Here is a 16,821-nt window from a genome sequence, read left to right as displayed (position 1 = left end):
CTAAGAAGGTAGGGTATATATAATAAATGAACAAAAATACGAGTAGCGGAAAAAGGGCCAAAAAACCCTACATATATGCTTATTCTCTGCATTAAGTTCATCAGACCGAAGGGAACAGCCATTGAATTTTGGCGGTACGATCTGTGATTGTCACGGCTACCGCTAGATGGCGTAGAGCGTCTAGCACTCTCGCCATAGTAGTACTTATTGTACTCAAATGCTATTCTCTGCTTTTCGTTGGTCAGATCGAGAGTTACAGCAAAGTCGGCCTGACGATGGAGAAAAATCTCCGAAACCGGTCGGAAAAAATGTAAGTACATATCTACCTTTAGATTTATTATAGTCTAGCAATAAATTTCACTCAAGGCACACCCACGGCCATATAACACAAAATCGAAATTTTTGAGCTTTTATGCTATGAACAACTTGTGGGTAGAATAAAAATCGACTGACGACGCCTCGAAATAATAATAAAAAAAAACAAAAAAGAAACAGCACTACGAAGATTTCTTCTCGTAAAATAAATATTTTCATGGAAAAATAAGAATTATTATATCCGCATAGAGCGGGAGATAAGTCAATTTCTAGAAAGCACATGAAGCGAGTGTTTGGAGAGCCCTCAGGCACGATAAAATAGGTTTTAAAAAGTTCGGTTTTAAAAATGCTATAAAATAGAATGCTCATTTAAGCGATTCTCGATGGAAATACTCTATTTTAAATATTTTAAAATGATGAATAACGCTAAATTTATAAGTAGGTCTATGAGGACAGCTTAGCAAAAACGAGAGAATGAAGTTTTAGCCACTTCAATAATATTATAGTACCGGGTGTCCCACTAAGAATAGCTGTATCTCTTTTATTATTTGAAGTAGTTGAAGTTGTTGGCATTTTGAAAAAGCAATCAAAAGATAAAAAACGCTGCTAAGACTATCAAAATGTTGATCTAATAACAATTTGACGTTTATACTATTACGTCAAAACCAACTTTTTTCCAAAGCCTACCATGACTTCACTGATCATCCCCATATAGCACGTCCAAATGAAATTACGTTTCTACAAGGGAGACACATGAGAAACAACATATGTTAAAGTGAACCTAAGTGTTCATCTAGTTCTAACATATACATATGAGATACACGCATGTTTATATTGATAGAATTGTGTGATACAGTTTTTACTAGTTGTATACCGTATGCACTCAAGATTCTAAAGAGTTTTTTGTAACGTAACAAATAATTATTAAAATGATGAAATCTGACGTCGGTATATGAGACATACAATGTATAAGTCATATGTATGTGTGATACTTCTTATTATTGTTGTGCCTATAGTACATACCTTGTAAAAATATGACGTATACACATAATATAAATATCTATATAGACACTTTGTAATAGTGTACTGTTGTGTCTACATTCTAGCATGAAATAAAGGTGTGCGCATGCGCGGATAGCCTCAGCGTAGATACACCGACCAAGTGTATCTTATGTGTCCCTCTCCTTTCTCCTTTCTAGGAAGTGGTATGTATTAGCAGCCATTATTGTTTTATCATTCGGAAGCTCTATATAAATGTTCTGCTTGTGTGTAGTTTAAAAAAGAGATTTTAAGGTAAGTACAAGTTTTAATTACCTTGTTACACCTTCCTAAAGAGTGGCTATTAATATTATAGCAGCAACTCTTCCCTTACTCGATACCCAATTTACCAAATTTTGACTCCAATGAATGAAAACTCCAAATATTCTCGTATAATGATAAAGAGGTTAGCTGAGCTCTGCAATATAATTTTTTTTAATTTGGAAATAATGAAAATCTAAATGGACCAGAGAAAGAAAGATTTAAACACTTCAAAGAACTTCTTACACAGATATTTGGTAAGTTATTGATGGATCGATATACAGATATGTTTAATATTCAATAATCAGTTTCATATAAGATTTAAGGGTGAGATTGTTAATCTGGAAATAAAATACAACAAAGTCCAACAGAGTGCTCGATGAATGAGTATGCTAATAAACCAACTGCTTGGAGGAAAGAGGAGAAAAAATGACTCGAAAAAACGAGGTCCACCAAATTGTGGCGATATACCAGTGTTTACCATTTTAGTATGTTGTTATACTAGGTACTTATATTTTTAATACATTTTGATACAAATTCTGTTCTTTTACAGTGTTTTCTTACTTCCTGGTTTCTGCAGTGTAAATAATTATTATTGTTGTGTTATTTGCGCTATTGCGTTCCATGATATAAAGAAATATAAGAATTTTATTTTAACCACTTAATCCATTTTATGGAAGAAAAATGTTACATTTAATACAAAACAAAAATGGAACAATTTTAAGGCTACTTCTCTTGAACTTACGATCGAGATACTTTTGGAAAAATACAAAGTTTTGCATTCCCTAATTTTTCGTTCTAAAAGATATAATTGGTATCATTGAATAAATATTTCTTAAATATAAATGAAAAGTTAGGCATCAAAACTTGTATTATTTCCTAAATTCGTTCATAAGAAGTAGTTTTATCTAGCACAAGATGTATATACGAAGCAAAATACATAGGTATACACGCGGTAGTCACAACTGCAATGTGTAAACATAGTTTAAACGTAATACATCAGCACTGTGTATCCTACGGCACACTGTGTATCCCTTACTTTGTGTATACGTAAATGCTGTGGCTACATTGTGAGGCGGACGTTTAACCTTTGTGCATACGTGTTGAACTACAATGTGTAAACGTAGCATATTTACATCGGGGGAATTGTGTCACCCTGTGTCTACATCTAATAATGTAAACACATCGTAAATGTGATTTGATGTGCTGTGTGGGTCGTTTCTTGTTCACTGTTATTAATATCTTAATTATTAGATATTAATACATCTGGTATTATGGTATTCTGGTATTTCGTCGATTTTAAAATAATGTAACGTTTTTAGTTCGTTACATGTCTTTTTTATATATAATATATGATGTCTGGGCCTATCATCACCGGATTCCCTCTCGTTCAGGCCGGATAGTTTATTTGACGCGTAATTTTTACGTTCTCTAGTCGGCAACCCTGCTATCGTTTCACTGTTCTGTGGAGGGATTTTTGAATTAGTAGGTAATTACCACGTCCATAAATTGATGGTCAACAGAGAATTTTGTTTACCCCCTTACGGGGATGCCCCGTAGCTACAGAACGGCTCGACGTACTATACCAAATTCGTTTCAAGTTATATTACGTCTTACACCTTTATTGCTGACCCAATACAGTAACCCCCGTGTGTGGGATATATTACTTTACTTTATGGCTCAGACACGTTCAGATGTTGAATAAATAAAGATTGCCTGACCCACATTTCTAAAAATAAAATATATTTTAGTATTGAAAATACTTCTGGGCGCGTTTATATGGGACCCATCTTTGAAAAAGCGACATGCTAGATGCGATGTGGTACGGCCGAGTTCAATAACCTGCCTAATCATCAACTTGTCAACACGTAAGAGTTTAACCGGCGTTGCAAGGACGTTCTATGGCCGAGGCCGAAATGAGGTCTTATCAGTGGGCCAACTATTTTATGGATATGGATGTTTAGTATGAGCCGGCGGATAAAAAAGCCAATATTATAAAAAAGATTATGCGTCAAGGCATATGGATTGTTAGGTACAGTTTGACTATTTTAATCTAACTCTTTCTGTATGCGAAGCAAGGGGCAAATTATACATGAAAGAGCGGACTCACATAAATATTAAATTTAGACTAATGCAATATTTTTTCTCGGCGCATAATAACTCGGGTCTCATCGGATCTGCTGATACATTTTTCTAAAATTTAGGCTATTAGGACTTATATTTTTTATGATTATTATTTGTTTAATTAACAACTTAGGACAAAGAAAAAGCTTGCATGGTATCCACCACCAACAGGCGTAAAAACAAATGAAGCCAAGGCGTTGCCAAATATTTATTGGGATAAGTTTATATTGTTTGAATATTGTTGTAAATAATAATTATCATTTAATTAGTGCTAACTTATCAAAGTTCACAACACGGCGAAATTTCAACAAAATCGGCCAACGGATCTTTGAGATATTAATAAAAAAAGGTCTGTTAGAAAACACCTTGACACCCTGTAGGTATCTTTAAAATTATACATTTCCGGACATATGTTTATATGAACTTTTTACCTTAAAAACACTCAACGAATCACCTTCTGAAGTTTGGCCAGATACTTAATTAACACCCTGTATTTAAAAATGGCTAGCTAGTGATTTAGTAAGCTATGTTTATTTTAATGGGAAAAAATACATTTCATAAAAAATAAAAAAACTCATAATACAAATACTATACACTAATTAATTAATTTTAAATGTACTAAATAGGCACTTTAATAATTGAAAAATGGACAGGAGCACTTAAAATCCCTTCATAGAATATACCAAATATGCAAGAAAACTCCAATAAAAAAAACACAAATGGCACATTAAAATCTGCATTATCTGAAATCAAACTATACCTAAACGGCTAATAAAATGATAGTGACAAAACTAAATAAAAGTGACAAGACGCCGACATCGATAACGCGAAGAGTAGTTTTTAATAATTATTCCGAGTTATTATTACATAAGTTGTTTTACAATTATTGTAATACAGTAGCATTCCTTCAAATAAATTTTTATTTAAGTATTGTTAATATAGTCATATTAATGATTATAGCACGTAAGATATCTAAAATAAAAAATCAATCGTGTTATTATCAGAATTATTAAGTAGAAATAGTTAATATTTATTAACTTCGTAAGTGTTATATTTTAATATAATTATGGATTAATTAAATAATTATCTCAAGTTAAAATTGTGGTAAACTTGTATGAGTTTTAATCATTTATATTTAAAATTTTAGGGAAGACAATATAGATTTTAGGCAGGAGAACTCAAGGGAAGGACTCTGTAATTAGTAATTAAGACGTTACAATTTTTTTTTACTTGCCATTTTTCTTGTTGTTCACGTTGCACTTTAACTCTTTGTTGTGTCATACACAATCTGAATTTCGGATATGATATAGAACTGATAAATTGGACCAAATATATTTATTGCAAGGTATGCAAAGATATATTTTTGTTAACTTTGCAAATACTTAAGGCATGCAATAATTTTAAAAAAATTTGAGGTGAGATTACTTCATAATTCTTGGATGTTTTGAATGATAAAGATTTGAATTATTATGGGTCTGTTTTGTTTAAGAAGCTAACAAATAATTTCAAAAACTCAACTATCAAAATATAATGGTAGCAAATTTTTAAAAATATGCATAGGTATAATCGTATAATGTTCTATATTAATTGGACATACTGAATGTAAACTTTGTAAACTAAGTGTAGGGAAATTCAGTCAGGGTCATAGTGTCGTGACCGTGATCGTGACCAATCACGAATCCGCACACGTTCATCTCCATCATTAATATTTTCCTAACTAAATTCTTCACTTTTACAAAAAAGCCCTCACGATAAAAATCAAATTGCGTTGCGAACGGTTTACTTGTTCATTATACGTATCTGGAATATATTTGTGAATGGCGATTAGCGATACGTTTACGTTAGACTGCCGGAGTGCTGACGTCACGAATACCAAAGTGCTTTCCAAACAAGGTTTAGTTCTTTTATATTTCTATTGAGCTCTTCCAAATGACGTCACAAGTTAATAAGTTAATATAAAATGTAAAAAAACAGGTGATTGCCGACAACCGCCGACTTGTGTCTGGTATTTTCAATACGCCTATGATGGTTGCGCATGTTGCAAAATCTGTGAATTTTTTTTTCATATCATGTGAGTTTTAGAAACCTTTTATAACCGCTTCGATATTAAGAAAAACTTATTTTTTATATACAAGGTGGTCCGAATTGCATTCAGGAAACTTCAGCAGCATATTTTGCAGATCAAAATAAGTAAAAAAGTTCGTAGATTTATGTCCTAAATGCTTCGTTTCGGATATACCGGGTGTAGAAGTTTCATTTTTATTTCGGTTATTTCCGAATAATTTCTAAACTATAGTCGATATTTGGAAAAAAATGGTGTTTGGGTATTTTTGTAACGGGAGCTACCTACATGTATTTAATTGTTTTGAAGAGCAATCACTTTTCGTCCATATCTGTATAAAACTCCTGAGTGAGAAAATATACATTTCCACCTTTTTCTACGTAAAAATGTCTCTTAATAAAAATCGCTACGAGCAAAGATAATAACAAATTTTAACAAAAATTTATTATTATCTTACTTAACTTACCCCAAAGAGACTACACAGTAGCACAATAGTCTTAATTGTATCGAAAATACAGCACAGCGCAAACAAAAGGTAGCGCAAAACAACAGCGCAAACAACAGCGCAAACAAAAGGTACAAAGATATTTTCCACGAAAACTTAAAGGGGATTTACAAGCAGAATGAGTGGGAAGAAGCAGCTCACAATAGAACGGAATGGAGAAAAATTGTAAAGTCAGTTAACAGCGACAACCAAAAAGTAAAGAGGCAACAAAGCAATGAGATTTTTGACTGTCCGGAGTGCGGTAGACAGATAACATCACGTATCGGGCTTTTCAATCACAGAAAAGCTCATGAAAGAAAACGCCTTGCGTGACCATCTTCTGATGCGTGTCAGCGAGTAATGGTATGTATGTATGTATGTATGTATGAATAATCGAATTTTACAAAGAGGTTCCCCGACGAAGTATTCTTTCAATGATTATATACCCTACACCTTCTGTGTATACCAGGTATATACCCAAATTTCTCTATTATACCACAGAATATCTAGCTACGCAACAGAACCCTCGTTACATGTATAAAATTGTAGGTAGCAAAAGGAGACAGGCTTTAAAAGTCTGTCTCCAAATCAGATATTTTGATGTGGTAGTTTCGCTACTACATAATAGAGGGCAATAAATTTAAAAGAAAACAGTTTTCTACAAACAAAATTTAGAAGAATTTTGTGCAGTGTTGCCATTGTGTAATTCATATCGAATACTTCCTGATAAAGCCTACCTTCAAATTTGCTACATCATTTAAACATATTAAAATAGATCAGAGCTGTTTTTTTCAGTTTGCCATGTTAGTTGGAATTAAATCTTATGAGCTAAATTACAACCACTTCCTGACGTTTGATTGTATAATTGAATCCTGAATTTTCATTGTAATTCGGCGACAATATAATAAGTATTGTTCTACTATTAAGATACCACTTCCTGACGTTCGATTGTGTTCATACCAAGTTCATATTGTATAATCGGGAAAAAACGGCGTTAACGATAGCTATGAAATGAATATCACTGTCATTTTATATGTAAATTTATATGGGAAATGTCATCATCGTCCTTTCCAGCCAACTGGACGCCGTTTTTTCAGAAGCATATCAAGTGATACCATAATATAGTACTATATTACGATACATGGCGTTCGATTGGGCTTAAACTTGGTATACTATATCTTCAGTGACATTGTAATATCATGGTACCATGGAGCATATAAAGTGGTACCTTCTATAGTACCATATTTGATGACATAGCAATATTAGGTACATGGCGGCAATAGGGCTTAAACTTGGAATACTACGTATTTTCGGTGACATTGTAATATGATGGTACTATGATGCATATCATCTGGTACCATAATATAGTACCATATTATGTACACGGCGTTCGATTGGGCTTGAATTTGGGATACTACGTATCTTCGGTGATATTGTAATATTATGGTACCATGGAGCATAATAAGAGATACCATAATATAGTACCATATTACGATACCGTTTCCTGGCGTTCGATTGGACTTAAACTTGTTATACTACGTATCTTCGGTTACATTGTAATATGATGGTACTATAATGCATATAAAGTGGTACCTTAATATAGTACCATATTTTAATACCATTTCCTGGCGTTCGATTGAGCTCATATTTGATATATACTTGCGTATTTTTGATGACATTACATTATTACCATGAAGCATATCAACTGGTACCATAATATAGAACTATATAACGTACATGGCGTTCGATTGGGCTTAAACTTGGGATACTACGTATTTTCGGTGACATTGTAATATGATGGTACTATGATGCATATAAAGTGGTACCTTAATATAGTACCATATTACGATACCATTTCCTGGCGTTCGATTGGGCTCAAACTTGGTATACTACGTATCTTCGGTTACATTGTAATATGATTGAACTATGATGTATATAAAGTGGTACCTTAATATAGTACCATATTACGATACCATTTCATGGCCGTTCGATTGTTCTTAAATTTGGTATACTACGGATCTTCGGTGACATTGCAATATTATGGTACCTTAAAGTATATCGAGTGGTACCATAATATAGTACACTATTATGATTATGATATCATTTCCTGGAGTTCGATTGGGCCCAAATTTGGTATACTTGCGTTTCTTTATAAAGATTTGTTTAATTAATAATTTTAATTTATTTTATGAATTTTAATTTATTGTTCGATGTCGTGACAGCAACTTTTATGCCGAACTAATATATTATTAATTGTACCTGTCTCACTTTTTAAAATCTACCTAGGTCTATAATATATAAATGACGTGGCAAACGGAAGAAATTTGTTATTATAGTATTTTTTAGTCAGTTAACATTTTTTGTACTGCATTATAATAAATTATTTCCATATTTCATTACTAACGTTCCAGCATTTATAAATATCACTATCAATCGCCCTGTATATTATTAATTTTAAAGGTAATTAAAGGTATTTTCTTAGTTAACATTATAAGGTATAGTGTATATTAAAAATGTATATGTTTTGTAATAATATACTTAAAACTATTTTAATAGCCAAAGGAATAATTAATATAAGTGTATCTGACAAGAAAAGAAGAATAGAAAGAAACACATACTGCATTATACACAATAAAAAGAATGGGACGCCAATTCAAGTCTTTTTGAATCTAGCAACTGTGCATATTTAGCCGAGCTATAAGGCCGTCGACGAGCCGTCGATCCAAAACCGAAAGTTCAAAATTTCTAATTATATTCTGATTATGATATTGTCGCGCCATCTAGTATTCTATTTGTGCAATTTTAGCTCTTTCATTTCGAGTATTTTTCTGTTGCGTAGCTAGATATTCTATGATTATACCTATTGGGTATTTACCCACCGCCCCATCCCTTATTTTGACCCAAATATCAACGATAGTTCAAAAATTATTTGGAAAAATCGAAATAAAATGAAACTTCTACACCCTGTATCTCCAAAACTAAGTCTTTTAGGACATACAGTTATACGATTTTTTTTGGCTTCGTTTCCCGAATACAGTTCGAACCACCCTGTATATCTATTAAAATGTAATAAATAATTATTGTCACATTTTTGTGTTGTAATGAAGTTCATAAAAATTTCTAGGACACCCTGTATATTGTGTTAATATTATACTAGAATAATAGAGACTTTATTTTCTTTTAATAATGACAGTCAATCTATTTTATTGTTAACTCATTATTGTAATGAACTTCATTAGTGTTTCTATTGTTGAATTAAATAAGTTAAATATTTAGTTGCCATTTTGTAAGAGAATTTTGATCGGTTTTGGTCGCTGTGGTTCGGTGCGAGAAACCGAGACGTTTGCGCCGCTCTCCCTACCAGTGCAGGTTGAGTGGAGGGGAGCGTAGTCGAGTACCTCGGCTACAGCAGCTCTAGAGAGTTAGTTAGTGGTCGCACGTGTCAAAACGGACGCCGTTCCAAGAAATGTTTAGCTGTGACCATCGGGACGCCTGTAACGACGTCGCCGCCGTTTAGAGAGTCGCGTCATAGTAGAGTATGTTGCTCAGGTACTTACGTGTCTGTGTTCATTAGGACGCCGCTAAATTCAACGTCGATCAGGAACTCGCGTCATCTTATTTAATAGAACGTCATTTCGGGAACGCGTTTGTAGTATACTATTTACTGCTACTATACGAATTATGACATTTACCTGGTATACTATACATATTTCCAATTATTTTTACCAAAAATCATTTTTATTAAATTTAAATCAAACAATATACATTTTTAATTTAAATAAAATTCATTTCACCGCACTGAAATCGGGCCCGGTTTAAAATTATTAATTAAAAATATTCGAAATTGTAACGGTTTTATAAATCGAATTAAAGGTACATTCAATATATCCATATTTTGATATCCCCTATAAATCATGCTTGAGATTTGACATAGGTACATTTCACAATCGAATTGAAATGTCAAAATACGGTCGTATTTATCTAAATTGAAATTTTACATTGCGTATCTATTGGGTTGACCGAACAAAAAAGAAATATTTTTTAAACTTCATATTTTGACAAGGGGACGTTCATTAATTAACTGAGATCAGAGGGAGGAAGGATGTCAAGTCGAATCTCACTAAATCTCCGCGTTGCAAAGTGAATCGACCCAATGCAATTTGCTTTACTAACTTACTGAATAGTGCAAGGGTGTTTTTCCAGAATAGTTGCGTTCATTGTCCCAATGAACGCGTTCTTTATTTTAGTGCTGAAACTTTAATAAACACATATTCATTATATTAATGTACTAAATCATTGATTAATGAGTTGTACATTGTGACGATGAACAATGTTACTAATACAACGAACACACTACATAATATTAATGTACGCGGTTATTAATATCATGAATAAAATATTAGGGCTTAAATGTCCGCCATGTTGATCGGTTACTTTGGCACTTTAATAACGTCTGTGTGGTTGAGTTATTCAGTGAGGCTCTAGTTTCATTAGAGCGGTAAATGTTCTCTTCAATATTTTAAATATTTTAAATAAAAGTCCTATCGTATTGTAGTTAATTTGCTGTGTTGTCAAATCAAATTCCGCTGTGTGAGATCTCTGGTGTGGGTATTCATTAAAACAACGATTTCCAAATATGTTTCAGAAGATAAAAACAAAAAGAAGAAAAACATAGTAACAAGTCGAGGCATGGAACTGATTATGGTAAATTCGAATGTTCTCTTAATATTTGGCATTTTAATTATTTTGATATAGGTCTTTTAGAACCGGAAGATGTTGAGACCTGCTTCAGGCCCTCAAATTCGACAATTTAACATCGGACCCACTTGATGCGACTTGGAAAGCCTGTTGCAAATTCGTCTAGACGTTATCAAGTCTAAGGATACAGCTAGTATAATGAAGAAATGGTCTTTTTATAGAAATCCCTCAGGATATCGACTGGTAAATTAATTTTCTTATTATAATTTACCGTAAAATTAATAATAACATTACTATTCCCTTCGTCGATTCGATTTTTTTAATTTGTATATGCTATATCGAGTTTAATATATTATTATTAGTTAATTGCACTTGTTTTTTATTAATAATCCCTAATGGAAAAATTTACTGTGCTCGTAAGTCGGCACTATTAGTAATTTTGTTACCTTTGTAGCTAAGGGCTTGTTCAAATGTAAATCTATTTATGGTAGAATTATTTCAGGTAGTTGGCTGGGAAATGACTATCAATGACATTTCATATCAATGACAGCGATCTTCATCATCGATTGTACGGTGTAACAAGAGTTACTAATAATGTCGACTCATTGTATTAATGATACGGTTCATTAATATAAGGATTTAGGTACATTATATTAATGAAATCTGTTCTATATATATATATATATATATATATATATATATATATATATATATATATATATATATATATATATATACCTATATATATATATATAACTAATATATATATATATATGAATGTTTCCATCTGATCCTATTCTGAGCTGTCTGTTTTCTCGACCTCTTGGGCTTCAGAGGTTACTGTTCTTCTTCAGGTATTCCTTGGTCTTCCCCTGGCACGTCTTCCCTGTGGATTCCATTCAAGTGCCTGTCTAGCGATGTCTCTGTGGGGTCTGCGCAAAATGTGCCCAATCCAGCCCCACTTTCTTTTCTTAATTTCGATATCTATTCGATTTTGTGATGTTCTTCTCCACAGTTCTTCGTTGTTAATTTGATTGGGCCAGAAAATTCTCAATATTCTTCGAGACACTTGTTAACAAACACCTGTAGGCGATCTATGAGACCACGCGTAACCTTCCATGGTTCGCATCCACAACAAAATAGATTTATTACTATGAAATGGACTTTAGTTTTTTGCTATATATAGAGGAGTTCCACACAGGTGCAAGCATGCCAAAAGCTCTTTGTGCCTTCAAAATCCTTTCCTCTATATATCTTTCTCTGTGCCCCCATCGCTGTGAACCATACGTCCCAGGTACTGAAATTCATCAACTCTTTCGATGGCTCGGTTGGAGAGGTATAGATCTTGGTTGTTAGGAGTATTTGACCTCATTTCTTTGTTTTTCGCCACGTTGATTTGAAGACTGACATTATTAGCTTCCTCTTGGAGTCTAAGAAGTTTTTGAGACATATCCAAATTTGAATGGGAAAAGATGCATAGATCGTCTGCGTAATCCAGGTCTTCTAGCCTGCTTAAGAGTCCCCATTGTATCCCTAGTGGTTCTTTAAATGCTCTATTTAGTACTACATCCAGAACGATGTTAAAGAGTAGCGGCGAAAGTATACAGCCCTGTTTTACACCTACTGCAATAGAAATTTTCTCCCCCACTTAACCTTTATGTAATACACTAGCATCATGATAAAGCATTTTAATCATGCGGATTATTTTTTCGGGTATTCCTTTTTCTCTCAAAGCTTTCCAGATGGCTATGTGTTTTATAGTATCGAATGCTCTTTGAAAACTTAAAGTTCATAGAGTTAATGAATTACTTTTCATTGTGCCAATGAAATCGTTCATCGGCTCTAAATTAATGATAAAAAAAATTAAATCATTATATTAATGAACTTTTTCATTATTTATGTCGACTTTTGGTTCAGTGTATATTTTATTTGAATTTCCGTAACAAATTAAACTGCATAATTTCATACTTATTCCAAAACTTAATGAACTTTTTATCATATTTTTATTTATATTCAATAACAATAATTTTCAGTCTTAATATTATATACATATATCACAAAAAATTAAATTTTAATCTTGAGTTTTCAAAAAATTCTTAAATATGCATAAACTATTTTTATATCTGTTATTGAGGTTAAAGGTTCCTTAAAAGAAATTGGTTGAAAAATTATGGTGCTCACAGGACTCGTGCGCACCATAATTTTTAATGGACTGAATAAGAATAAATGTTCCCTATGAATTTTAGTAGTTCCCGTTTAAGTATTATTTAATATTTATCACTGTAATTTTAGATTATGATCTAAACAATCTCAAATACTAGTCTTTACTAGTCTTAATAAAAATAATAACGCAAAAAATATTTTTTAAATCAATCCAGCGCCAGCGCATTTATACTCAAAATAAAAATTCTATTCTCCCTAAAATAAGATCTTACGTGAAATTAGTGGAGGGGGAAGGGGTCAAAACCTCACAACCTCACTCGCTCACAACACATCAACTGGGGGGGTTATAACTAATGGATGCCTTCTAAATATATTTTTGTAACGAAAAAAAATAAATTCTAAAAAATTAACAAACCGATTTTCATCGAAAACAGCTTATCAGCGACAGTATCCATGAAATTCCAACCTTTTCAGCGTTTCCACAATCGAATTAATCAAATTAAAACCAGGACTATCGAATGAAAGGTATGACATGGAATTATCAACTCGAAAAATCAAACGTTATGTCTATATGTCGAACGAATGTCACAAATAAAGCGATAATTGCGAACAAAATTTGTGAAATATTTGAGGTGGTTAGCAATTACTGTGTGCAATCCAGGTTCCAGTTCTGCCGGATCTATATCATTCTAACATTTAGTTTTAATTTAACTAAATTTTGTTTTGCATGAAGCAATCTGCGTTCAAAAGTTTTGAAGTCCATTAGAAAAATTTGATGTTTGCGTTTTGCCAAATCCTTATCACTTAAACCGCTAGAATCCGCTAGGGCGATATTATATATTAAACCTGAAATTTTGTCTTCTCGCCTATTTTTGAACCTTTTCTTGGAGCTTTCATCGCCGGATGAGACTAAATTCGTCTCATCACGTGACTTCGAAGATTCTAGGCATAGAAACAGGTTCCAAGATTCTAAGTACAGAAAAATAGGTTCATGATACTATGCAAACAAAACCTTATACTTTTGAAAAACACCCGGTAGACATATTTCGGTATTTTGATTAATTGCAATTGTTATCAGAGTGGTTGCAATATCGGCCAATAATTCTTGACAACTATTCCCAAATATCTTAATAATATTTCATCGATGTTATACAGTTCCGAAAAACTCCAGAACTTCGACGACTAGAAGTTCTGTTATAATATTTCTTAATAGCATTTTGTGTCTTAACTCGCTCTAACTTGGCATCCCCTAAATAAGAAAGTTCAAAACTGCGTGGGCACAACTTTACCAATAAGTATAATTTTCGATTGAAATTATGAAACTTTCAAATCAATAGCTCAACATCAAATTTCTCGACAAAAAATCTATACAGGGTGCTACAAATTCGGGTACGGGCATTGGTATCTCAGAAACCGTAATAGATAGATAATAGAACAAAATTCGGATTTTTGCGAAAATTCGGAAATTTCTGAAATTTCCTGCAAAATTCGAATGGAAATATTCGCTACCAACATCACTACTTGTAGATTATAACAATATAGTAATGTCATCGATGGTAAGGATTATTGCAGTTTCCAGGTAGGTGTAGCTACTGAGTGGACACCAAACATTCGACAATATACGAGGCCGGATATTCGGCTCATTTTCGAACAGCATGTCAACATGACTTGTTAATACACAAGATCTGCCAGATAGCTGCCTTAATTAAGATCCAATCGATTCAAAATGAACTTTGTTTACCGAGCATTAATTAAAGCAGGATACAGAGCGAGAGGTGGTGATTGTTATATCGCCCCTGTTTCAATTTACCTTGTATATGGTCGAACGCTTATTGGATGTGAAATGAATTATCCCTCTGTATGTTTGGGAGCCTTAGCTCAGTTTTAAGCAATATTTCTTATTATACCGTATGATCGAAAAAAATGGCGTCAAAGACGGCTGAGAATGACAATGGATGATAATTTTAATCTCTAGACGTCATTTATTAAAAACATTAAACTTGTCAACATTAACACTAATTATTATACAATTTTCTTTTGTTTCCAAACCAAATGCGACATATTTTAATGCTAGAAAAGTATCAACAGATTCACCAGGGACGTGCATACCGGGTGCGTGTGAAAAGTGGCTCACCACTATAACTTTTTTATTTTCTCAGATAAAAAAACGAGATTCTGTATGTTAGTATATCACATAAATTAGGATTGATTGATGTACTCAATTTTTTTTTGGTCACTTCCTGTTTCACCGGAAATGACTACAACTTTTGATTTTTAAATGGCAACCTCGGTATTTTTCTACTTTATTCGATAGAAAATGACATTCTGAATAGAATGACATATCATAAGTCAACTTTTGACATTTTCGCTTTAAAAAAATCGATTTTAAATTTCAATCTAGAGTGCCATGGCTATGTTAAAAACATTAATTTTTAATTAAGGAGCATTGGAAAAATAGATTTGATCGTCTAATGTTTTTAGTGTCGTGTCCTGGCCGCATATTCGCCGACACATTAGCCGCTCGGGATAGTTCGGGTGCTGCGTAAAGTACCGACGTATTAGACTAATACGTCGGCGATTTACGCATGGACACATGCCATCCACTGATGGACACATGCCATCCACTGATGGACACATGCCATCCAGTTCGAAAGGACCCAGTCCAGGAAAGTTTTCTCGTTATAATTCGGTTTTAATATATTCTTTTGATGATAATAATGTTATATAATAATGAATTTATACCCCACAACCGAAGAATCCTACTTCTTCAGCTAATGGTAGACTGCTGATGGACATGTGCCATCCAGTTCGAAAGAACCCAGTCAGGAAAGTTTTCTCGTTATAATAATTTGATTTTAGATATTCTTTTTGATGATAATAATGTTATTTAATAATGAATTGATACCCCACAACCGAAGAATCCTACTTCTTCAGCTAATGGTAAACTGCTGATGGACACATGCCATCAGTTCGAAAGAACCCAGTCCAGGAAGTTTTCTCGTTATGGTGGTTTTAAATAACATTATTGTCATCAAGTCGCAAAAATCTAACGAAACTTTCTGAACTGGAGACTAACTCGGGCAGATGGCTGTGTCAGCAGTCTCCAGCGAAGAAGCAAATTCTGGGGCCCGTCATTGATATATAACATTGTCATCAAACCAAAACCGAGTACGACTTTCCTGAACTGGTCACTCGCTTTGGTTGGCATGTCCGGTGAATGGCATAATGTCCATTAACAATCAATAATCGCCGACGTGATAGTCCTAACTCGTCATTGCTGCAGCACCCAACAACCCGAAGCGACGATAGGCGATATGCGGCCAGGCGCAAAACGACCAGACGATCATGCTCTGGTAAAAATTAATGTTTTAGCTGCTAACCATGGCATAAGTGAAGAGGCCCAAAATCACAAAGCGAAAATGTCATGACATGACATTCTATTCAGAATGTCATTTACTGTCGTAAAGCAGAAAAATACCGGGTGCGACAAAATCGAAGTTATGCAGTCGACTCGGTGAGCAGGTGACAAAGGCCAGTGCATCAATCCCATCTGATTTATGAATGCAACATACAGAATGGAGCGCAATAGTGTTATTACCTACACACTGTCCCCAATCTGTTGATGCACAACGTTAAACTCTCAATGCGCATTTATTTGAAAAATTGTATAATACAA

This window comes from Sitophilus oryzae, unplaced genomic scaffold (genome assembly GCF_002938485.1).
Source record: "Sitophilus oryzae breed Bouriz unplaced genomic scaffold, Soryzae_2.0 scaffold_467_pilon_pilon, whole genome shotgun sequence".
NCBI classification, from domain to species: domain Eukaryota; kingdom Metazoa; phylum Arthropoda; class Insecta; order Coleoptera; family Curculionidae; genus Sitophilus; species Sitophilus oryzae.
Note: the sequence above shows the minus strand (reverse complement) of the source record.